Source organism: Crinia signifera, chromosome 3, assembly GCF_055691185.1.
Source record: "Crinia signifera chromosome 3, ASM5569118v1, whole genome shotgun sequence".
Classification (NCBI taxonomy): Eukaryota; Metazoa; Chordata; class Amphibia; order Anura; family Myobatrachidae; genus Crinia; species Crinia signifera.
The window spans coordinates 235,334,292-235,360,015 of NC_139219.1; the positions used below are offsets into that span (position 1 = coordinate 235,334,292).

General features: G+C 44.8%; 1 protein-coding gene across 14 annotated transcripts in view; it reads right to left on the reverse strand.

Annotated features, from left to right (window-relative positions):
• The window catches only part of LOC146064321 (uncharacterized), a 626,027-nt gene that overhangs the window by 390,522 nt on the left and 209,781 nt on the right, over positions 1 to 25,724 (reverse strand). Inside the window, exon 1 of one of the 14 annotated variants that reach the window (XM_083177668.1) lies at positions 17,433 to 17,483. The exons of the other annotated variants lie outside the window; for them this stretch is intronic. The gene's annotated coding sequence lies outside the window, so the exon portion shown is untranslated. Of the gene's footprint in view, positions 1 to 17,432; positions 17,484 to 25,724 lie in introns of those variants that run through there. 14 annotated transcript variants of the gene reach the window in all.

The window sequence follows — 25,724 nt, forward strand, 5'->3', positions numbered from 1 at the left end:
GTAGGCCCGTATCAGGGTTACTTCTCGGAGAAATTCAGTAGTGGCAATATGAAAGACAAAAAACAGAAAAAGAGCTCCGCCCTCGTATAATACGGTTAAATAATGTGCACACTTAACAAATCAAATCGGTTAAAAATGATGATTTGGATAACATTGAGTATGGATGGTCGGGGAGTTCCCCCTCTCTATACACTCACACTTTCAAGTATGTATTCAGGCGTATCAAAATATCATCAAATTAGATCATTTTACTCTGTATAAGTATTCCAATAATAACGGGGATTCCCCCTTTCCATGTACTCACTATTTAGTGGTATAAATTCAGCGTGTCACAGGGTCTTTCTCCTGGATACCAGATGCCAAGGAAAACTTCCACAAGTAAACGAAAAGTGTCCTTTATTCACAATACATCAGATAAAAAAGCAGGCCGTATCACCCTTCCAGGGCTGACTAGCGTCTCAGGGGTCCAGATGGTATCGGTCATGGGGCCCCGTAAGAAAGTCCCTCTGAGTGCTGTCAGTTTACCAGAACAGGTCCAGCTGATGCTTATTCAAGTCACTGCCAACGCGTTTCGATCTCAATTGGAGATCTTTTTCAAGGTGCCAGTGACTTCCATAAGCAGGGTTTAAATACCCCTCCAATTGTTAACATTCCCGACACCTGTGGGAGAAGACTTCCTATGTATATCTATCATATTCTCCTAATGGTCTCATAATAATATCAATACTATGCTGGTTCCCGGGCGCTAGGTCCGGTGCTCCGGCTTCTCCCCGGAAATGACGCGTCAGGATCGTGACGCGATCTATTTCCGGAAGTGACGCGCCGGAGTTTATGTTCCTATGCCCGGCTGAAATATAAGTAAATGCTTTCTGTTCTGCAGCGTCGGAAGTGACGCGATCGTGAGTCCTCTTTCATTATCTTCCTCCCGGAACCACCATTGTCATCAGTCCCGGTCTGGCGGCCATCTTTATCCTCCCAGCAAAGACTTTGTGCATGCGTGGCGGCCATCTTGCTCCTCCTAATAGGTTCGGATACCTTCTGTGTATATACGGCGGCCATCTTGCTCCTCCTTATAGGTTGAATGGCTGTGACCAGGAGGGTTGCAGGTGAAGTGACCGTCAGGTGAGGAAAAGGGTGATCCCCTTTGGGGGGGCTAACCTTGTCCGGCCCGTAGAGGCGGCAGCAGGGTCCTGCAGGTGGATGCTCGAGTACAGCAGGCAAGCAGAAGGATTCCTCTTGGATATACCTGGCAGGCAGCAGCGCTGTCAGCAGGAGGGAGTCAGATGTCTAGGGAAGGACATCATTGTACTGACTGACTCCTAGACCTAGTCAGTCAGTATTTATCAGGAGGGCTGCACTGCAATTGGTTAGAGCTGATCGGCAGTGCAGTCCCATTGGAGAAATCAGATGGCCGCCGCCTAGGGGCGGCGACAGTTCCCAGCCTGCAGGAAGCATGTAGAGCAAACTCCAGGCTGTGTGTCCAGCAAGGCCCAAACAGGCACAGAGCATCATGGAGCCTCAGAGGTAACCATAGTATGGGAGGCATGGGTAGCAGCCATGGTGGTCGTGACAAGGATCTACTGTCATAAGGCCTGATTCTGTCTGAGGACTAAATGTAAGGGCATGGCCATTTTATCCTGAAGCCAAAATTTTCAAGAAGGTTTTCTAGATTCAATGATTAAGACTATGATTACTGCCAGGGAAAAGGGTTTCTGAACATAATTATCATAGAGTTTATAAAAGATATATAGATTAGAGCAGAGTTTTGTATAAGTTCCTTATTTCTACCTAAAGTAGTGTCTGATATTCATTTAAATGAGGAGATAAAAATCCCCTCTATTTCTTCAGCAGACCAGGAAATTAATAAGGTTAAAGGGGGTTATTCGGACATGATCGCCGGGCTGCTATTTTGCATAAACCCTACGATCAGGTAATTGCTGCCCTGCCATAGTGAAATCCTGCCCTGTGCAAGCCTGCAAATTGCTGTACAAGGCTTGCGAATGGGTTGCAAAAATTACGCTGCTAATCCATTCGCAACTGACTCTAATGTCTAATGACCATCTAATGTTTTTTCTAGTCGGTTCTTAACCCAGAACTTTACTCAGCAGGTATTTTAGAAACACACTGATCAGGGCCAGAGCTGAGGACAACTTACTTTCCTTCGATGGAGCACCTTTCAGCCAACACTGGGCTCACCATATTGCCTCCGGTGATGAGATGGCGCTCCATCTGACTTGGTCATGCAAGCGTCCCACACGAACGTACGTCCCAGTTACCGGGCAGCGGGGGCCACAAACCCTGCCCTTCTCCACTTCAGGGAGACGGGCAGGGTTAGAGGGGTTTCGGGGAGGTGGGGGCAAGTGGCGGGGACTACCGTTGGAAGGGGACATGTGCACATGTGTCCCCTTCTGGGGGCTGACTGTTGGTGATCCGACCACCAGCCCCCGGCAGGATGGAAAGCGCTCCGTCTGTAAGTACATCTGCGTTTTCCTGACACTAACATAAAATGGCCGGTTACTACCCACATACGCCGGCTTCATGTCAATCAACTTGTGGAATGTTGCCTATAGTAACCAATCAAATTCTAATTCTTATTTATTTAGCACATTCTAGAAGGTAATAGAATAGTTACTATGGGCAACATCACATCTTCAATAGAACGCCCATCTTGGTAAATTTACCCCATACACTACTAGTGAAAGTGCTCATTTATTTTATATCCAAAATGTTTCATCATTTTGTATCATGCAATATACAGAAGCTAAAGTTCTAGAATTTGGTAAAAGAAAAGGTTAACTAATTTATTTTCTAAATCTCCATCTGTTACTGGAAGAAACACTATCTTGTGCTGAACTATTCTTATCTTTTCACTAAGCCCATTTTAATTTTAAATGTATTCAATTTGAATAAATCCTATTTTGCACTTTATATAAAATTTGCAACTGCTGTGTCTCTCTAGTTTGTACAGAATTACAAAATTACAACCTAATTGTACAAACATTATGCTCACACTTTGGTATGAATTAATTAGTACAATTAGTCTGGTGTACAAAATCTCTGCCCAAACTATCGGCCCCCATGTTGCTAACAAAAAAGCATATTCAGGACATGCACCTTCTGACTGAAGATGAAAGCAATTATGTTAGTACAGAAGATCATAGTAATTACAAGGTCTCCAAATTTATTACCATCACAGTGGAGTTTTGTTATTTGAAGAACTGTATGCATTGTAGCATCTCAATAAATGTGTTGTTTGCTCTGCTATTGGTATTAAAACTGATCCTGTATTCATGATGAAACTGCTTATATAGGAACAAAATATTGCTCGCAGATGCAGTAGTAGCATACATAATTTACTTTAGTTTTTATATATTTCGCTTCATGCCACTTTCATACCCATGTTTACCTAAAAATTATTTTATTTTAAAATATTTCTTTCTAATAAATTTCTAAATCTAAAACAATTGAGCCAATTATTCATTTTGCAAATTGCAACATGTTGAAAAAAACCTTCACTTTCTGATTCTAATTCAAAAATTATCAGAATCGGTAATTGTGGTACAGTATTTTTGGCATGTCGGATTTTTCCACTCGGACTCCTCTGATTAACTTATTGGATTGGAACGTTATAGGCAGAAATGAGGAACTGCCCTGTTGCTGTATGGCCTGCACTGCATTAACAATATACTGTGTACACTATAATAACTCCAGACAAAACATTTTATGTACTATGAAATTATTCATGCAAACTGTAACAAAAGAACAAACAAAAATGTTATTAGTATGCTTTTACATGATGATCCCAACTTTTTGTTATGTAACAGTAAGCCCAGGGGCAGATTGGGAACTAAAAGTGGACCTGGAAAATTGTGTAGATGTGGCCTGAAATAGGCAGCACCAGAGGTATAACATGCCATGCAGCCATGGCAACATCACTAGATGTCAGAGTTGCTTTACTGCAGAGATGGAATAACAGAATGAATGGGGACAAGACACTGTAATGTGCGCCACTGGGCTAAACAAGACTCATATACAGTCGGCCCACTGGAGATGGTCTTTGTTGGCCATATGGCCAATCCACCTTTACAGTAAGCCAATTAATAGAATGAGGTTTTCCATTGATTACTGAGCTCACAAGCATGGTTATCGAACATGTACAGTACAGCAGGCACGTGCAGTCAGGGGAGGCAGGGGAGGCAGAGACTCCCCTGTCATAATGATGAAAATAATAAAAAGGAGATATTTATATATCTTCTTTTATTATTTTCATCATTTCTACCTCTCCCCCTGCCTCCCACCTTCTTGCACTGCTGCATGTGAGGGTGGGAGGCAGCGGGAGAGGTGCCTCCCGCTGTTAACATTAAAACTCCGGGCAGCGGGGGCGGGTAGGGGAGGGCAGGGGGCAGGGTGCAGCAATGGGCTGTAAAAGCCCATTGAAAATGAATGGGGAAGCGGCACTTATACTGATGCCGCAATGACAGCGGCACCAGTATAAACGCACGCCCCCAGATGTGATTGGGCCAGCAAATCCAGTGCTGGATCCGCTGTCCAATCACATACATGCAGGGCCCTGGAGGGATGCAGCAGCGCAGGCAGCGGGGAGTTCGGCACCTGCAGGGAGAAAGCAGATGTCACTCACCCGTCTCACCGCCGAAAGGACTGGCCGCCGCCACCGCCGAGGACAGGTGAGTCCGCCGGGTGGTGGGAGGGGAGGGAGGGGGGGGGGGCGCATGTACCGGCGGCAATCCACGCAGCCACCCGCTGATCCCCACTCTGTGATGTCGCAGAGAGGTAACCTGCGGGAAGCGTCCGCACCCCTCTCTGCCGGCATCAGTGTTAAACCCGCTGTCCCCCGCGCTCGCACCCACACCCCCTGGAGCCCCGTGCTGGACAGTCAGAGCGGCAATCTCCGCTGCAGGCGCCCGCTGCCCCCATCCCCCATGTGCTGGACAGACAATCCACGGCAACCTGCGGGGAGCGCCCGCACCCTCCCTCCCCCCTCCGAGTGGGTGAGCGGAGGGGAGAGGGAGGCGCATGAGCGGGGGGGTGCCTGGGGCGCTGACAGGGCTGACACCGGCCCTGACTGTATACACACAGGTGATGTATATCACACTGGTGCTGTATACCACACAGGCACTGCAGTGACGTGCGGTGAGGTTATTGCCTCCCCAGGCAATGACCTCACTGCACGTCACTGCAGTACAGTCTTTGTTCTGCAAGGCTTCTCTTTGCAGATAGCCGAACCTGAATAGTTAATATATTGGTGGTACATACACTGCAGGAGATGTTGGGATATGGAGGGCACAACAGAGTAGGGAGTTGATGAAGACTCTAGACAGAGGCGCATAGTTTAAACCCACAAATGGTCTTTTCCAGGGAACCCTGGATGGGTAGGCCGTGGCCCTCTGTCATTGTCTCCCTACAACAGCCTGCGAGAGACTGGTGAGCTGGAAGAAGCTGGTATTACAATGTGACACTATCGGTTTGAGAACCAATGGTGACTTGGAATCAGCCTGGGTACCAGTGGTAGTTTCTTCTTTCTGGGGACAAATGAAAGTAGCTTCGGTCTGGGAACCGATGAACGTAGCTTCGGTTTGGGAACCAATGGTGGTTGGTTCGATCTAAGAACCAATGGTAATAGCTTCGGTCTGGGAACCGATAGTGTGGCCTGGGAGCTGATGATTTAATCAGTCTAGGAACCGGTGCGGCCTGGGGGCCAATGGTATAATCTTCTAGGAACAACTGTTGAAGCCTGGGAGCCAATGGTGCGGCCTTGAAGCCGATGGTATAAATACATCTAGGAACCAATTGTGTGACCTGGGAGAATTTGGTGTGGCCTGGGACCCGATGTTGTGGCCTATGAGCCAATCATTCAACATGGAAGCCGATGGTTTACTCTATGATGGTGATCCTGTGTAGCTGAAATCTCAGGGAAAGCTGAAGATGGAGAATAGCAGAGAATCTAGCAGCAGATGGAAGTCAATAAACAGGTGCAGCACCAGGAGTCAGGTATTCAGGAACAGGTAGTAAGCCCGGAGCCTTGGGAGCAGTCTCGGAAGAACTTTCTAGAAACAAATAATTGTTCAAGACATTCAAGGATTCTGGGAGGCCTGCTTATACTCCCCCTGGTGGTTGCCGATGGTCACATGCTGCAGCAGAACTTTGGACTGAACCAGGTTCTTTGTTTGAGGTTTCGTAGATCATGTGACCTCTGTTGGAGACATTGGCCAGGTGTCCAGGAAGTCAGCTGACACTGGGTATCATGGTGGTGCCCATCTCCGGCGAATTCTGCGGGGGACAACAGGCCAGTCAGGAAGGGGACACAGGACATCATGTTTGCATAGTTTGTCTAAACATTCTGTAATTAGCTAAACATGAGGCAATGTCTTAACATGTTTCTCATGTTCTTTGACCTTGAGGCTTTTAAAGGTGGTAGGAAAAATGTATATACAGATGGAGCCCTCTCATTCAGCAGGGGTTGCCAACCGACAGCCCCCGCCAGCTGCCGGAAGGTGATGCGCATGCACAAGATGCTTGTGCGTTCCCTTCCTACGGAGCACCACGTTGGTTCTTACCGCCACCCCGTCGCTGTCCGCTGACCGCTGATGCCTACTCGCACCTCGCCTAACCCAGCCCATCTCCCTGAAGTGGAGATGGGCAGGGTTCACGTCCCCCGCCACCCAAAAACTGGGATGCTTGTGCATGTGAGACACTCGTGCCTCCCAGGCAGGTGGAGTGCCCCTATGCCGGTGATCGCCATTCGGGGCATTCTGGTGAGCCTCAGCGCTGGCTAAGAGGCATTCCATCTGTACGATAAAAAATGGAAAAGTTTTAATTAATTCAGAAGTTGGCTTTCACAGAACATACTGTAATGCAATATGTAACATGATGTGTTGTGATATCCATGCAGAAATTAGAATCATTGCTCTTGGTGTCTGCACAAAAGGTACAAGATAAATCAGTGGTCCGTCTGAAATGTCAGAAAATTACATACCATACTGTATATTGTATTTAATCCTCTATAAACACCATTATAAGTAATATCCCTATCTCCTACATGATAATAATTCCTATAGAGGCTAATTCAATTTAGCAGGACATGCCACAAAGCCCTGCCATATAAATGGTGTAAATCTCGCAGTCCAATGGATTTCCTCACATAAAAGACTATCTACCAGTCCTATAGTTATGCCCTGGAAACTGCCAAACAAATCTATTTCCAAACTCTCATTTCTGCTCAAGCTTCTAACCCAAAACTTATTTTTAATACATTTAAATCACTTCTCAACTCTCCCTCACCCACTATCCATGCACAAGATCTTGATTCCTACTTCAGGGATAAGATTGACAAGATCAGAGATGAATTGGTATGCTGTGACTCAGTCGGTGATCTGCTCAATTCCCTACCTGAGGCCTCTCACACATTTCCTTAATTTTATTTCACAAATGAAGATGAAGTATCTGCACTTTTCTCTTCCTGTCACTCTACTACCTCTCCTCTTGACCCTATAGCCTCACAAATAAGTAAACCCCTATCTCCTGTGCTTATCCCTACCTTAACTAAAATCTGTAACCTCTCTTTCTCTACTGGTATCTTTCCTTAATTGTTCAAACAAGCAGTTATTACTACGATTCTGAAAAAAGCTAAATTCTGACTCAAGCTCTCTCTCAAACTACCGTCCCATCTCTCGACTTCCATGCACCTCCAAACTACTTGAAAGACTTGCCTACACTCACCTCACACTTTCTTAACTCGCACAACTTACTGGACCCACTTCAGTCTGCAGGGAGGGCACATTCTCCGGGCGCTGAAAGATTACATGGCGATGGAGCCGTGCAACGCAAACTGTGCCGCCGGCTCCCCCATCCTGCTCGCCTACTCCCCCGTCCACTCCCCGATGTGCCGGGCTGAGCTGCGGCGCTGCCCTGTCCACTGCTAGTTTCAATTAAGTCTCCCACAGGACCGCCAGCCAATAGGTGCTTGTGGTCCAGCAGCCAATCAGTAGCTGGACAGCGAACGCCTATTGGCTAGCGATCCAGCTGGAGACTTCATTGAAAATAGTGGTGGAGAGGGCACTGGGCAGCTCAGCCAGGCACCGCAGGGAGCGGGCGGGAGGGGGGGGTGTGCGGGGGTCCTCCTTGGCAACGAGCTATTGAATCCACCTAGGCAATGAGCTATTGAATCCCCCTTGGCAACAAGCTATTAAATCCCCCTTGGCAACAAGCTATTGAATTCCCCCTTGGCAACAAGCTATTGAATCCCCCTTGGCAACGAGCTACTGAATCCCCCTTTGCAACAAGCTATTTAATCCCCCTTGGCAACGAGCAATTTTAGTCCCCCTTGGCAGCGAGCTATTGAATCTCCCTTGGCAACAAGCTATTCAATCCCCTTTGGCATCGAGCATGAAGCCCCTTGGCATCGAGCATGAAGCCCCTTGGCATCGAGCATGACGTTCCTAGCAATGAGCATGTAGGTAAGTGGCACTTATGTGTCAAATGTGTAATGGGCATTATGGTTTGTTATATAGTATGTAATGGGCATTACGGTTTGTTATATAGTATGTAATGGGCATCATGTGTGGCCTTATGTGTAATTGGCATTACGGCATGTGGATTTATGCGTAATGGGTATTACAAAGGTTGCTAAATTGTGCAATGGGCATTACGGTGTGTGGTATGTTAGGCTACGCCACCTTGATCACTGCTAAGTCTAAAGGCCACTATTCACTACTAATTCTTATTCTCTCTGATGCTTTTGACACTGTTGAAAAAACACTTCTCATACAAATCCCTATGTCTTAAAGACACAGCCCTCTTGGTTCTCATCCTACCTATCTAACTGCTCCTTTAGTGTTCATTTCTCTGATTCTACCTCCTCTTCGCTACCTCTTTCAGTTGGAGTACTTGGAAGGAGTACAGGAAGTACATTCTGACATTTCCCCGCTATACTGAATTTGTTTTAAACATTTAAAGCCATAGAGTGGATTCTACCCTCAACAAGAAAACTTTGAGGGACACTTCTAATTGTGAAAGTGGCACATTTCTGATTCATGTAGAACCAATTTTATCACACTCATGATTAATTTAAGATATAAATGATGAAAATGGAAAACTTGAAATGAATGAACAGGAATTTCCCTGAAGTGGTAGGATGCGGGACTTTTATGTGAATTTCTATCCTTTTTACAAAAAACTTTTTAACATTCCTTAAACTCAAAATAGGATCATCAATATGCAGTTTTAAAAGCTGGAATGGGAGATTTCTGCCTATTATGTGTGAGGTAGACAATAGCGAGCATTTGTGCAAAATGAAATCCTCTGTGGGCTGCATACTTTGTTTCCAAAATACTGTTTATTTTTTCTATTGACAGAAATACTTTTAAAAATGGACCAAACTCTCTCTCTCTCTCTCTCTTCTCTTTTCACTTCAAATCAAACCACAGTGATGTTGTCTGTTTGTTTTTTCAAACTGAAAGTCCCATTTTTCCAAATATTAGAACTGTAAATTCTCAAATATTTTTTTATTTTGCTCTGTATTCTGCACAGGTCAACTAACATGAATATTTGTTTTGTATTTTTATTGCATAAATGGATTTAAAATATATAATATATGTGCTATAGCAAACTTGCAGAACTTGTTTCTATGGGGTAGATTTATTAAGCTCGGTGAAGTGATAAAGTCTCTGGTTTTTATCACCGGGCAATCAGCTCCTACCTGTCATTTTTCAAACTAAGCCTGTAACTTCACAGTTAGGAGCTGATTGGCCGGTGATAAAAAACAGACAGTTTGGGGGAAATTTACTAAAGGAAATTTGTAAAAAATAGGTGTATTTGTATCCAGAAATACACTTATTTTTGACATTTACTATCCCGAAAATACGGCAATTCGTATTCGTATTGATAGCACATCAATACGAATACGAATTGCCGTATTTTCGAGATAGTAAATGTCAAAATTTAGTGTATTTCTGGATACAAATACACCTATTTTTTTACAAATTTCCTTTAGTAAATTTCCCCCTTTATCACTTCTCCGAGCTTAATAAATCTGCCCCTCAGTGCTTCTGCTCAGTATGTTTGGGTCCAAATTCAGCCCTGTGTACAATGCTGGCGGTTTTGCGCATGTGCAAGCCGAATATGTGCCCCCCGTTCGCTGAAGGGGTGAAATGGGAACAGGCAGGGGAACGCCCAGCATAATATAATATAATGGTCCAAGCAGTCCAATGAGTATCGAGCAGTCCAGTTGTAAAGATTTACAGGAGACTCACGTGGTGTTGGCAAGGGCAGATTTAGGCCAATACTGGCTTGGTTAAGCTTGATTAACTTCTGAGGAAAAGTTAAAAGTCTCCCACCTTTTCACAAGCATACAGCCGACATTCGCTCTCAGCTACACAGTGACTTCTAGAACAGCAGCAACAGCACTACAGTGGGACAAAATAATGAACTTCTGTCACAGACTTCTTTTCGTTTCCTGGTGCTTGTTCGCATGCATACCTCCTAACTGTCCCGATATTTGCCTTACAGGCACCTTTTTTTGGGATTGTCTCATGTCCCACCGGCATCCAGCAGTGTCCTGCAGTGAGGAGAGGGGGGAGGCAGTCCTGTGCTACTCTGCTTCAGGGAAGAGATGCTGTGAGTCCCAAACAGTGAAGAAAATGGGGCATGGCCTTGCGATTACAAAATTGCTGTAAAGTTATGCCCATTTTCCAGAGGCCATACCCTTTTTTGGGAGCATGTGGCAGAATCACGCAAAAGGGGTCCCGGCGGCAGATATTGGAATGTTTAGAGGTATGCACATTGGCGAATAGTCATCATTATGTTGGGATTTGGGTTTCAATGTTCCACTTTGGCATGGACCACTATGCTTGGGGACTTTTCTTATGCACTGCATGTTTGTATGGTCTTCTGGAATTTTAAATACTGTAAAGAAGTGTGAAATTAAATCCTATAGGAGGGAATTAAACATGGAGCATTAGCTTAATTATTCAAATTACAGAAGATATCCCAAGTTCAGCAGTGGTATCGCTTTCACAAAGAGATGTCAGCTTCAGTGTGCATGGCTGTTGTGGGTGCTCGCAGCAGATTCAGCATCTGTACAGTCTCTGGTGCCAGTACTCTACTTGTTCACGAGTTAATACTGACAGGATTCAGAATACTGACCTGGGAGTAAATTTACAAAGATGGGAGTTCTATTGAAGATGGGATGTTGCCCATAGCAACCAATAAGATTCTACTTCACATATCTCGATGTGTACAACTAAGCAGTAGGCCCTCTGTGTGGTGTGCCATGGAATACACATGACAGGAGCATGCTTACCTATTCCACCAGTGGGAGAATTTGTAGGAAGTCCCAAGTACCCCCAGTAGAGTGGGCACCCTCCTATGAAAATGGAGGCAGTGATAAATACAGTGAACCTACAGCTTTTGTGGAGGGGCTGGATCCTTATAATCGTATCATTGTGCTCCCATCTCCCAATGCTAATATACACATACGGGATGCAGTCAATTTACCTACAATCAAAAACCCGACAGTCAAAATACCGAAAACCATTGACCGACTGTCAAAATACTGACAAGGCCAAAATACAGACAAGGTCAAAATACCGACACGGATAAAATACCGACATTTAACTTGGTCATACTTTACCATCCCAGTGGACATGGAGGGGGAATATAATAGTGTGCCGAGCATAGCGAGGCACCGTGCCCGAAGCATGGCGAGCCATGTGAGGGGACGCGGTACTACGTCTGACTGTCCATGTTGTACCGACATGTGCCGACAGGAGGAATTTCATGCCCTACTATCCCACTAGGGAATAGACGGAGAAGCATGCCCGAAGCATGACGAGCGCAGCGAGCCATGCGAAGGGACGCGGTACACTCATATGGGTTTCATGTCGACCTATGTCAACATACAGACCAAAAATATATGAATAACTTGTGTGTACTTTTTAACCTGTGTATATTTTAAATGTCGGTATTTTGACCTTGTCGGTAGTTTGACCATCGGTCAATGGTTGTCGGTAGTTTGAACGTCGGGATTTTGATTGTAGGTATATCATACCGAATCCGCACGTACAGTGTCATGGAATTTTGCCATGAGGGGTGGGTCTTAATGACAGAAGAGGACTGTCCCCGCCCCCTTCTCCACCTACCCTCATCTATCTGGGCTTCTACCAGGTGGGAAGATTCAGACATAGGTATGGATAGGAGTGTTTTAACCCATTTCATGGTAGCCTCCATCTAAAAAAAGATAGTCCTGTATTACTAAACTGTGAGTGCCATCAATATGTTAATTATTTTAAATCCCCCTGGCAAGAAGAACAAATTTTAAAAATCCAATTGTCGGGAAATTGTTGTTATCATTAAACAGATCAATACAGTACAAAATGTGTATATAAGTATAATGTGACAAACACAGCAGGCTCATGAAGTGCTGTGTACTGTATGTAGGAGAAATCATCTTCTGGTGTTGTCATTATGGGCCTTATTCTGGTCTGTGCGGCCGGAGCCGAATATGCGGCCAGGACCGTGCGTCCTAAACCCCGCCTTCTGTACGGATCGCTCACTCCGTCCGAATGCGGTAAGCCGCTGACCGCACGGAGCATGAGTGGATTTCTCATGTATACATCTCCTCCATCTCTGCGAACCTCCCCCATCATTCGATGGTCGCATACCATCGAATGCAGGACCGAGTGGTCAGGCAGCTCCCGCGAGCTCAGACCACTCGGGCATTTCTCCGTGCAAAAGCAGGGATCTGGGCGGGCAGCTGACATCCGGCAATGTCATATGTCCGCCCCCTACACGTGCGTCACGGCCGCATTACCATACGTACGCCCAGCGTTTTCATGGGAACGCCCATGAAACGCGGGGCGTATGCATATGTTAATGAGGCCAAAGAGCCCTTCACGCCCCTCTCCTCCCCCTGTTCGTAGTGTAAACAATTCATGCGGAATTTGGACGTATGTCCCTTTCGCACATGCTCAGATATGCCTCTGCACATGCGCAAACACAAAACATCGGCGGAACGAACGCATGCGGACATATCCGCACCAACCAGAATAACGGCCTATGTTAAGTTCAGCCAATAGTTTACTATCTACATAAAAAAACTTGGTCATACACCAACATGAAAGACAGTGAAGTAAAACAACATGCTCAAAATAGCAACCCGGAGAGAACATGAGTGAGTCGCTCGTATCTTCGTCTGCGTCTTTACAGAATCGACAACAACCCAAACACTAATCATTTAGATGATGTTAATACTAAAGTACAAACAACCTTTGAGCAAACAAGGTGCAGTCGATTGTAATATTAAATATAGTGATAAGATACCGGGAAGCAAAAGCTTGGCATATCTGCTATATGTAAACAGTTTTTGATTGGTAAAATAAGCAATGATAACGCAAGTCATTTCTCATTTGCAGATATTTCGAGCTGTGTATACGAGTCAATTGAAAGTTAGCCATTTACAACTAATGGACAAATAGACTGCATCACCAAAGCAGGAACTGCCGTTTCCTGGCTGTATGCTTGCTGGCACCACACCTAATTAATATAAGCCCAGCAGTACACACCAAAAATTTTAAATTGCTCAGTTAATATACAGTAAGTTATACACATTACCCCATTCATGTTCTATTTGTTGTGAGGAAATTAATACTAATTGGTACAATAATTTACTTCATATTTCTGGGACATGCCTTGGGCTCTGCACAATCAGTGTTGTGTGTACATCTATTTGTGCTCCACACACATTACACACACATCAGGATCAACTGTGTTCATATGTTCAAAAATAAACTACTGCAGAAAGAAGATTACAAACATTTTTCAATGGGTTTTGTATGGAAGGTTATGGAATTCTCAAGTGATAACGTTACAAATTTCTCTGCAGTTACCCTTTATTCCGTCTACACAGCAATGTTTGAAAAAGGCCACCAGTGTATGTTTCTGAGCAATACAGGTGCATCATCATATGAACAGCCTAGCGTAGAGAGGTCACTGCCCGGGGCGACTTACCCCTTATCCTAGTGAGTCAGGGAGTGTGCTGGACTGATAGAGGTGTCCTGCCACCTATCAGCGCTGGCAATCACAGCCACATACTGCCTCTAATTAACAGACAACACTTTTTCTGATTCACTCCTGTCTGACAATTGAAGGCAGCTCACAACCAGTGTAACTTGGCACTGGAAGAGTATGCCTGACGAGTGCCAAATTGAGGAAAGCACAAGGGGCAAGGGATCCCCTGTAACAGGCAGTGCAGAGGCCACTGTGTTCCTGCCCCCACCAATGTACATGTCCCCTGTAATTCACCCCGCACAGGACATTGTGCTTGTACCCTCACACACTGTCTCTCCCTCTCATTATTTACGTCCCCTATGCCTTCCATTGTCCTCCTCTGTCGTTCTGTCTGTGTCAACCACTGCCTCCCCTGCCTTATGCTGTCACCCTCTGCCTCTCCCTGTTACCCACTGCTGTATGGCATATTGTTATCTTGGGTTGGGGTGAAGGAGAGGGGCCCAAATGCTATTTTTGCACATTGGCCACCCGCTCGCAAGTTCCTCCACTGCAGTAATAATAACAACAACAATAATATTTGTATTTATATATCCCTTTTCTCAAGCAGGACTAAGTTGTTTTGCCAGCATCAAAAACAAAGAGTTTTAGTATTACAGTTCGAGGAAACAAACCAAAAACTAGTTCACATAGTGTGTTTAATGCAGGGTTGGTTCAGCAATTTTGACTACTCAGTTCCACGGGTTACATAACCCACTCAGGAAAGGTACCAGCCATTTCAGCGCACTGTATAATAATAATAATAATAATAATAATCTCTTTATTTGTCATAAAATGACCACATGTTATGAACATTAAACGAAAATAGAATGTAAACAATACAGGCAAAGACAATGGAAGAAAAGAGGTAACACTGGAGTACGCACTGTATTGTTTATCTTTGGTGGAATATGCAATGCTCAGAAGCAGTGGTGGCTCCAGTGGGGGGTTCAGCACAGTTCAAAATTCAAATAGGGGAGCCACACCAACTGCCATTCCAAACTCACTGGCAGTGGGTGTGATTCCCCTATTTGAATTTTGAACTGTGCTGCAGTTCTTCCTCTGGAGCCTCCACTGCTTAGAAGAGAGAACACAAAATGGGTTGCAGTGTAGCCCTCAAATAACAATAACTTCCTCTGAGTATTTTTAATCCCACCCACAGGTTTACCGGGGAAGGCAGACATCTTGGGTGGACTACAAAGGCTACAATGTGTGAGATGAGCCATACAAGTAAATAAGACATACAGGTGACTAAAACATGTGTAATATGATATGTACTGAGCCCCCTAGAGGTCGAGATGCCAGCATTCAATATGCAGAGGCTGGTACCCCGACTGCTGCCAGAAGTCTTACACCGGAACCTCAAAAGGATCAGGATGCCTATGCTGGAACACTGACAGCTGACATCCTGATTGGTGGGTATGCAGGGTGGGTTAGAGTCAGGCCATGGAAAAGGGGGTTAGGTTTTGGCATTAGCGGGGGGATTTAAGGTTAGGCTGCAGGGAAGGTAAGGCGAGGGATAGGCTGCTGGGAGGGGAAAGTTAGGGATAGGTTGTGGGGCGGGGGGGGTTAGGTTTAGGCACTAGCAGGGAGAGTTAGGTTCAGGCAGTGGGGGGTGATAGACTGATGCAAGAGAGGGTTAGGGTAAGGTGGGTAGGGAGAGAGGGTTAGGGTAAGGTGTGTAGGGAGAGAGGGTTAGGGTAAGGTGGGTAGGGGGAGAGGGTTAGGGTAAGGTGGGTAGGGAGAGAGGGTTAGGGTAAGGTGTGTAGAGAGAGAGGGTTAGGGTAAGGTGTGTAGGGAGAGAGGGTTAGGGCAAGGTGTGTAGGGAGAGAGGGTTAGGGCAAGGTGTGTAGGGAGAGAGGGTTAGGGTAAGGTGGGTAGGGAGAGAGGGTTAGTGTAAGGTGGGTAGGGAGAGAGGGTTGGGGTAAGGTGGGTAGGGAGAGAGGGTTGGGGTAAGGTGGGTAGGGAGAGAGGGTTGGGGTAAGGTGGGTAGGGAGAGAAGGTTGGGGTAAGGTGTGTAGAGAGAGAGGGTTGGGGTAAGGTGGGTAGAGAGACAGGGTTAGGGTAAGGTGGGTAGGGAGAGAGGGTTAGGGTAAGGTGGGTAGGGAGAGAGGGTTGGGGTAAGGTGGGTAGGGAGAGATGGTCATGACACTTATGGTGCCCCTGTTGAGATTATCCCTTTACCACATAACTGAAATTAAGAATCACATATAAACCCAATCTACTTAATTTTAATTGTTTTACCTAGGGGTGCCCTGTATTAGTGGTTTGAGCAGAGATAAACAATTGGAAATATGTTTATTTGGCGAGAAGGTTATGACACTTATGAAGCCCCTGTTGAGATTGTCTGTATTAGGATGCTAGCGTCTAGATGGGCCAAATGGTTCTTATCTGCCGTCAAATTCTATGTTTCTATAGGGTTGAGTTTACCTGAAGGGTAAAAAAGGGGCAGACTAGATGGGCCAAATGGTTCTTATCTGCCGTCAAATTCTATGTTTCTATGTTTCTAGCGTCGGTCTTTTGACCACCAGCATCCTGAGTGCTGGGATACTGTATGCATCTCATTTAAATGTATTACAATGTTGCATGGGATTAGTGGTTTGAGCAGAGATAAGCAATTGGAAATATGTTTCTTTGGCAGTGTCCAAGGCATTACAATAAGATAAATGTACAATAAGATCTTATATGTGATGAAATAGCTAGGAGTACAAGATTTATGCCACTGAGTTTTTGTAGGTGTCTTATTATTTTAGAATGTCACATTAGACCTACATAGAGACTGACGGGATGCTGGAGCCACTTTATCAAAGGTTCATGCCAGTGGTGGCTCCAGAGGTGGGGCTGCATCACAGTCCCAACATCAAATATGAGAGCCTCACCATCTGCCAAACCAAATGCTGCCAACACATTGCCAGTGCAGACTGGCAGTTGGTGTGTCTCCCCTTTTTGAATTTTAACCTGTGCTGCAGCACCACCTCTAGAGCCACCACTGGTTATTATGAGAATTTGTTGTAATATAGCAGCGTCAGGAAAAGTGAATGAAGAATTGGTGAGATCAGTTGTGGAAAGTTGTTTAAAATGAATAGCATTAATATTTCTGCAGGTTTAAGGAAGAGTGGTAGACTTCAGTGATGTTGAATTTGAAGCAAAAGAGAAGAGCATGTAGATAATAATGCTGTGATCTGGGAGAGAGACAGAAGAAAAACTGAATTCATTCTGTGAAAAAGCTCAAATTTATAGGAGCAAAACATGTTACAGACAATTCTGCTGTATTTACCTTTGGAAGCTGTGTACTAAGAACCCATGAGAAGGAAGCAATAACCAGCTCCCAGAACAGAAAAGTAAAGCTAGCTGCAGCCACATGCACATCCCACCTGTCAGCTGGAAGTATTCCAGAAGCTCAATAAGGTCTGCGTGCTGGGTATATCTACTCACTAGTTGCTGGCAAGAAGCATATATCGGAATATCCTTGATGACTGTCACTATTTATTTTAATCCACACAGCATAGCATACCTGGAACAAAGGAGAGAGATACAGTATATTGGTCTTATCTATATAAAGACTCTGATATACTGTAGGTATGAATTAATGGGATTTTGATAAAAGTTCTTTCAAGAGATTATAAAAGCTTTCAATGGGACATTACAAATGGAAATTTTTGCAATTTTGTCTGATTTTAAGGGAAACCTGTGTGTTTCCTGTGGCACAGCCCAATATTTGCGCAAAAACTGGGCTTTTTTTGGGATTCAATTTTGCCTGCCTGAGGCAGATGAAATAACATCTCCAAAAATGAGGTTATTGAATAGCTTGAGGTTATTGAATAGCCCCTTGGGATACAATTACCCTTGCTAAATTATCGTGGTTAATTGTATTCCATTTTAATCTTGATGCTACAATTAAGTTTTAGGCTGTTATAATTGTAAAACTCTTATACTGATTTTCCTATCAAGATATACTGTGTAAGCACACCATGTATAGTCAAATCAATGACTGTATTTAAAAAAGCAACGGGATGATATTTAAAAGCAGGAATCATCTCAAAAAGCAAAAGCATACCTTGGAAATTATTGCCGCTTCAAAAAAAATGTCCAAGGATGGCCAGCACCTCTGGTGACCTCAAACTGTACTACATCCCGTCCTATATGTGTATTTAGAAATACTTGTTCTATTCGGCTTCCATTAATTTCCTGAAAATAATTTACTATTTCTATATTATTGTAATATTTCTATACAATGTCTCTGACAAATATTAGAATAAAATATTCTATTGAATCACTAATGCAAACATTATATTGACATCTTACTGGTTAACAGATTCTGCATGTGGCTGCTTCACGATTGTAGGATCAAAGGCAGTATGTGTTACTATAGATAATATATATATATATGCACACATTGGCGGATTCAGGGGGGGGGCACCCGGGCTTTTCCCCCCCCCCCCCCATCATTATTTTTGTAGCTGAGGACCAATGAGCCCAGCCCCATGTCTCTAGCCCCCTGGGAACCGGAGATATCGCCTGGCATGTAATGTTTTTCCACATAGGATAATATGGGACCCGTTAATTCCGACCCCCACCCAGTTCCGACGGCTGCCAGTTCCTCCCCTGGCATCACAGAAGCTTGAGGCTGAGCTCATTCAATTCCAATTCACTGGGCCTTAAATATGATACCAGGCTGGTCCATATCGGTCAATCGGTTCCAGAGATATTGCGGATAAATGTAAATGTAACTTCATGGCTGTTCATGTTCTTTGAGGGCAAATTACTCTGGAACCAAACATTTCAGTTTCACTGGACTAAAATCATTCAAAGCCCATTTAAAAGTTCTTCAATATGATACTTGTCTCGTGTAAATGGGTCAGTTGGTTCCGTAGATATAACCGGTTAAATGAGATAACTGGTAACAGGGGGGGAGGGAAGGTTTTATCTCCCCCTCACACCAGAAAATGCAGGGACTAGGCTGGTGTAAAAGGAATCAACCTGGGAATGCATTTTCTGGTGTGAAAGGGGTATTATTTCAAATAGCCGGGACCTGAATACAGCCAGGCTCTGACACTGTCAGTGACTATCACTTCTGCCTGGCGGCGGCTGTCCCCCATTTACCGCGAGCATGTATTCCCCCTTGGCAATGAGCATGTAATCCCACATGGCAACGAGCATGGAACCTCTGGCAATGAGCATGGAACCCTTAGCAATGAGCATGTAGATAAGCAGCACTTATGTAGCATAATTTTTAATAGGTGTTATGGTGTTTGGCATAATACATAATGGACATAATGGCGTGTAACTTAACGTGTAATGGACATTATGGTGTAAATGTTTAATGTGCGCTTTTGGCAGACAATGTCCCTGTTTATGAAGCGTATTGTGAATTCTGGCTTAATCTGTGTGGCATTATGTGATTTCTGGCTCAATCCGTGTGGCATTATGTGAATTTTGGCTCAATCCGTGTGGCATTTTATGAATTTTGTCTCAATCTGTGTGGCATTATGTGAATTTTGGCTCAATCCATGTGGCATTATGTGAATTTTGACACAATTGATGTGGCATTTTGTGAATTTTGGCTCAATCCATTTGGCATTATGTGAATTTTTACACAATCCATGTGGCATTATGTGAATTTTGGCTCATTCCATTTAGCATCATGTGTAAGGGGCAAGTATAATGGGGTCTAGTATTTTGTTGCATAATGTGTAGAAGTTGTTTATGGTGTGGTACACTACATTCAAGGACACGCCCCCTGTTGAGTGGCCATACCCCCTTTTCTGGAGCGTGCCTTAGGCGCGCGCACAACTACATCCTTCGCTTTTGTCATCATGGTGGGCCTGCATACTTTAAATGCCAGCGCCTATTTTTAATCCCATTCCCACCCTCTCTCTGCCGCTCTCTTAGCATGTACACTGGCACCACTAACACCTCCCCCCCCCCACCCAAACCCTCGGTACTCTTTACCTAGAACGGCGCCCACGATGTTCATCGCGGTTGTCGGGCCGAAAATCGCGGTCATCGCGGTGATTGAGGCATCGCGGGTGTTATTTGCGGTACAAGATGACCGCGATGCCCGCGATTCCTCAACTTTTTCATCGGCACCATGAAAAATCGCGGTGATTGAGGCATCGCGGCTGTTATTTGGGGGACAAGATGCCCGCGATGCCCTTGATTCCTCAACTTTTTCATCGGCCCCATTGAAAATCGCGGTGATTGAGGCATCGCGGGTGCTATTTGCGGTACAAGATGACCGCGATGCCCGCGATTTCGCGATTTCCCGCTCACACTCACATCTGTAATAGGTTGGAATGACCCTAATTCTGCATAGTAACATCTGTAATAGGTGGAATGACCCTTAGTCTGCATAGTAACATCTGCAATGGCTCACATCAACTCTAAGTCTGCATAGTAACTGATGTTTACAGGACAGTTTTCATAACACAAAAGGGTACATCCCCCTGTCTGAGACCGACCCCCTGTGACAGCTTGTCAGAGTTTCATTTTGTGGGTAGTTTGGTTGGAGAGAGGAGCTGTGGTTTGAGAGAGAGAGATTTGTGCGTATTGATTGATTTGGAGCTGATTATTACTGATTCCTGAGTCCCTGCTGCTGATTCCTGTGTCCCTGCTGTTGATTCTGCTGCTGATTGATCGTGATTCCTGAGTCCCTGCTGCTGATTCTGCTGCTGATTGAGTCCCTGCTGCTGATTTTGCTGCTGTTCCTGTCATGGCCATGGCATCTGGAGTGACCATGTACTCCTTGCCTCAGACGGAGGCGGAGGCTATCTCATTCCTCCAGGAGCATAAGTTGTTGCCCAAGGAAGCTACTTGTGGCAATGGCCATGCCATGAAGCTCAGTGAAAAGGAGGGGATGTGGCGCTGCCACGTCAGAGCCTGCCGGCAGAAGATTAGTCTCCGCGCGGGGCTCTTCATTCCTGGCTGCCGGATGTCTTATGTGAACATGATCAGGTTCATTTTCAACTGGGCAGAGGAGTTGACGACCGGCGACTTCTGTGAGCGGCACCTTGGCATCTCCCCCAAGACAACAGTGCTTTATAATAAGTACATTAGGGAGGCGTGCCTCATGGACCTGATGGCTCAGCCCCAGCGGCGCATCGGTGGGCCCGACAAAATAGTCGAGGTCGACGAGACTTTTCGTCTGAAGAAAGTCCAATGTCGGCCGCGTGCTACCCCAACAGTGGGTGTTTGGGGGCATCTGCCGGGAAACCGGGCAGTGCTTTGCCACGAAAGTGGCCACCCGGGACGCCCCCACTTTATTGGCTGCCATTGTGGAACACGTGGAGCCTGGCTCGAGCATATACAGCGATTGCTGGAGGGCCTACAATACCGAGCAGCTGGAGGCGGCAGGATTCCAGCATGCAAAAGGGACGCGCTAACCTGTGAAGGTATCTGCGTGCACTCGCCACACTATTCTATTCTCAACTCCACGCCGACGTGGATAGTGGGGGTATGAAAAGGTCGGAGGACGCGTACCGCTGCGCTCGCCACGCTTCGGGTGCGCGTGGATAGTGGGGGTGGTACACTGGCAAATGTCAATGATTTTTGGGAAAAATGGTATCGCATCACATCAGATGGCATGGGAGTTGTGATACCACACAAGTACCGTATAGACATCAATTATTTATAGATGGTTTTGTTTGTGTTTTCTTTTTCCAGACATGTCAAAGAAACGTGAGCTGACCAACAGTTTCTGGGCGAAGGTCATCGACATTTACAAGGAGAATAGATGCCTCTGGGAGAAGAAGGATAAAGACTATTACAACAAGGCAAAGAGGAATGAGGCATATCAGAAAATGGTGGCTTACTGTCTTAAACGGGAACCTGATGCAAACATCGCCTGGGTGCAGAAGAAAATGACAAATATGCGGACAGTCATGGTAAAGGAGTTTACCCGAGTACGGCAGTCTCAAAGTTACGGAGCCGATGCTGAAGACGTCTACGTGCCGAAATTATGGTACTACGAGCGGATGAAGTTCATCTTGGAGCAGAGAGAACAGAGTGGAACAGGGGGAACGGATACGGAGGACACCTCTTCGTCCGGTGCAGCGGAGAGTGTGGACGTTGTAAGTATTTGCTGTTTCATGTCTTGCATGTAAGTGACTGTGAAATGTCATGTTATTACCATTTGCCCTTTTTTTTTCTTTCTAGAAAGTTCCCCCTGAGACAGAGCAGGAGTCTGCGACAGTTGCGGAGGTGGACACTACTCCGACGACGGAGAGCACTACACCCGCTCTCCCGAGGAGGCGCCGCAGAAGACAGCTGTCCAGCACTGCTCCCAATGTCCAAGGGCATTGTTGCAGGTCTGTACCGGAGGCAGTGCAAAATCCCCCTGACGATTTCCAAATTTTCGCAAACAACCTTGCCTTGGAAATGCGGTCCATGGAGAAAGACCAGGTCTTGCATTGTAAGAGGTTGGTATATTGTACTATGATGCGCGCAACAGAGAGAAGTCTCTCTGCTGAGTGCAACATAGAGCCATCTGCCACGATCGTAAGGTAAGTGGCCCAAACGCCCAACTACCCCTATCACTACCCTTTATACAGTGCGTCGGGTTATGCTCCGCCTCCTCCTCACCCTTTTATTTACGCGCCGAGGCCCCCTATGCCACCAGTCACAGACCCTTCGTCTTTGCCTGGGACTATTTCAAGTGCTCTGTTAAGCACACAAAGTCCCCTCCCAGGTGAAGAGCGCGATTTCAATTAATTAACAATTTGGCTTTATTGGTTTTAAATTATTTTGCAATGCAGCAATGTCCTTGTTCCACTCTGTTCGTTATTTGCTCCAAGATGAACTTTGTAGCTCGTAGACCATAATTTCGGTTACTGAGGGTCGCAGTATCGGACTCCTGAACTTTGAGCTGTTCGTACTCGTTTTGCGCCTTCACCATTGACTGTTCCGCATATTTGCATTTTGTTCTGTACCCAGTGCATGTTTGCATCATGGTTCCTTGTTGTACAGTAAGCCCCATTTTTTGTATGCCTCATTCCAATTTGCCTTGTTGTAATACAATTTCTCCCATGAGGCATCTATTCTCCTAAACTGTTAATGACCTTCCCCCAGAAGAATGACCTTCCCCCATTTCTATTGGCCAAAAATGACCTTCCCCCGTTTATATTGGCCAAAAATAAAAAAAACGTGATTATTTAAAATTCATAACCTGTGTCGTGTCTTATTTCATTGTCTTCTAATTGAGGGATGCCATGTAATTTGATGTGTTTTTCTATTGTATTTTGTTGCTTTTTGCTCACCCATCGCGCTGATTGCGGCCACATGACGGCCACGGGCACCCGTGATGCAACCGACACGTGACACGATCGTTGATCGCGTCGTGATCGTATCGGTCACATCACGTGTGCCCAGTAATGTGGCCGCGATGTGCCCGCAATCACCGCGATATGTGCGCCGTTTTAATGTTATCTTGTCTTTTAATTAAGGGATGCCATTAAATTATATGTCATTTAATAGTCTAAGGTTGAATCTGCATGTATTTTTTTTTTTTTTTTTTACAATTGAGGGATGCCATGTCATTTGATGTTTTTTTCCTGTTTTTCACTTTTCTGTTTTCCACAGCAAGAAAACGCGGCCATCGCGGGCACATTACTGGGCACCCGCGATGCGACCGACGCGATGATTGATCGCGTCGGTCGCATCGCGGGTGCCCAGTAATGTGACCACGATGTGCCCGCGATGACCGCGATGAGCGCCGTTCTAGGTAAAGAGTACCGCGGCACTCCAATGTAATGTAGTGAGCGGTGCCCTCCGTGATGTACACCTGACGGCGCAGGTGCTTGTATGCAGACGGGAGTGAGACGGTGGCACTCGGAGTAAGTCAATAAAGACCAGGAGACAATAGGATGTAGAATCCGACGTTTCAAACCTCGGCGGGTTTTTTATCAAGGTGCATTAGACGTCTAATGCACCTTGATAAAAAACCCGCCGAGGTTTGAAACGTCGGATTCTACATCCTATTGTCTCCTGGTCTTTATTGACTTACTCCGAGTGCCACCGTCTCACTCCTATATATATATATATATATATATATATATATATATATATATATATATATATATATATATATATATATATATATATATATATAGTCTTTAATACATGTATTAGGATTATTAAAATGCATTAGTATTGTATATAGTTTTATTGTATATTTGAAATCTTGTTTGGTTGTAGTTATTAAATAAAAGGTATGAACTTTAAATGACTTTTGTTACTTTTATTTGGAATATTTTGTCGACCCTCACAAGGTAATTTAATTACCATTCAAAACAAACCAAGTGGAAATGGAGACATACAGTATTTCTATTTTAATGCTTTGAGCTGATCAAAGTAGGAGCTAAATATAATCATGTAAACTCCATTTAGCAGTTAACCTACCACTGTGCCCAGGGACAATGTTCTGTTCCAGCCCTATCTATTGTGGAACAGGTGCTATGATGCTAAATTAATTAGTCTGCAGAGGCGCACCTAGTTTTCAATCATTGCGGGCCTCCAATGGGTCAGGGCCATCACAAGAATGCCATCTGGGCTCAGTATCCCCAAGGGAGACAATCAAAGCTTATACATTACACATTACTGAACAGGGTCATGGGACAATTAACCCTATTAGTCTTCATTTTTATAGTTTATGCTATGTCAACATTCATGCTCTTTAAATAATCTGTAACATTAAATCACTGCTTCCTCAGTGACTCCACTTGTATATCATTAAGACTCAGCATACCCTCCAAGACGGTCTCCAAGACTGTCAGATGCAGTCTGTAAGCTAAAATTAGCATACACACACACATACACACAGCCGTGTGACTTACTGCTATAGAAATATAAATAGACATCCTTAATTTGACAACTTACAAAGGTGTACACTCATTTTGTAAATTGCTAGCTGGTATGTGAGAAACCCATGTCATTAACCTGTGTGACTCATATTGTCCTAGAGTAAAACTATTTGTTTTGTTGCTTTTATTTTGTTTATTGTCGCAGGTTCCGCAGAATCTGTTGGTCTTTGTGTCTGACTTGGTAAACAGGCAACTGGCGTGTAGGCAACAAGATGTGATGTGAACTATGGAGTTCTCCTTTGTGGTGTGCAAATGAGTTCAATAGAAAAACATACTGTGTGTAGTAGACCTGGGTGGAATTTAAAGGGCCTGCTTTGAGGCAAAGGAAGAGTATTCTCTTCATTCCCATGGAACAGGATTTACTTTATTTTGAGGGTGAATTCCATTTTTCTACATGAAAATTATATAATTACTCAAATGATTTGATCTTAGTAGGTCTATGTACTAAGCTTGGAGAGAAAGAGAGAGAGAGAGTTTACAGAGATAAAGTATCAACCAATCAGCTCCTAACTGCCATGTTATAGACCGTGGGATCTATTTACTATGCCTTGGATGGAGATAAAGTGGGCAAAAATAAAATACCAGTCAATTAGCTTTTAACTGCTATGTTACAGGCTGTTTGAAAAATGGTGGTTAGGGGCTGGTGGTTGATAGTTTGGGCCAGATCTACTATCCCTTGAAAAGTGATAAAGTGATAAACTACCAGCCAATTAAGAAACTGCCATACTACAGTTTTGAAAATGACAGTTAGGAGCTGGCTGGCTGCTAGTTTACATCTTTATCACCTTTCAAGGGCTAGAACATCTGGCC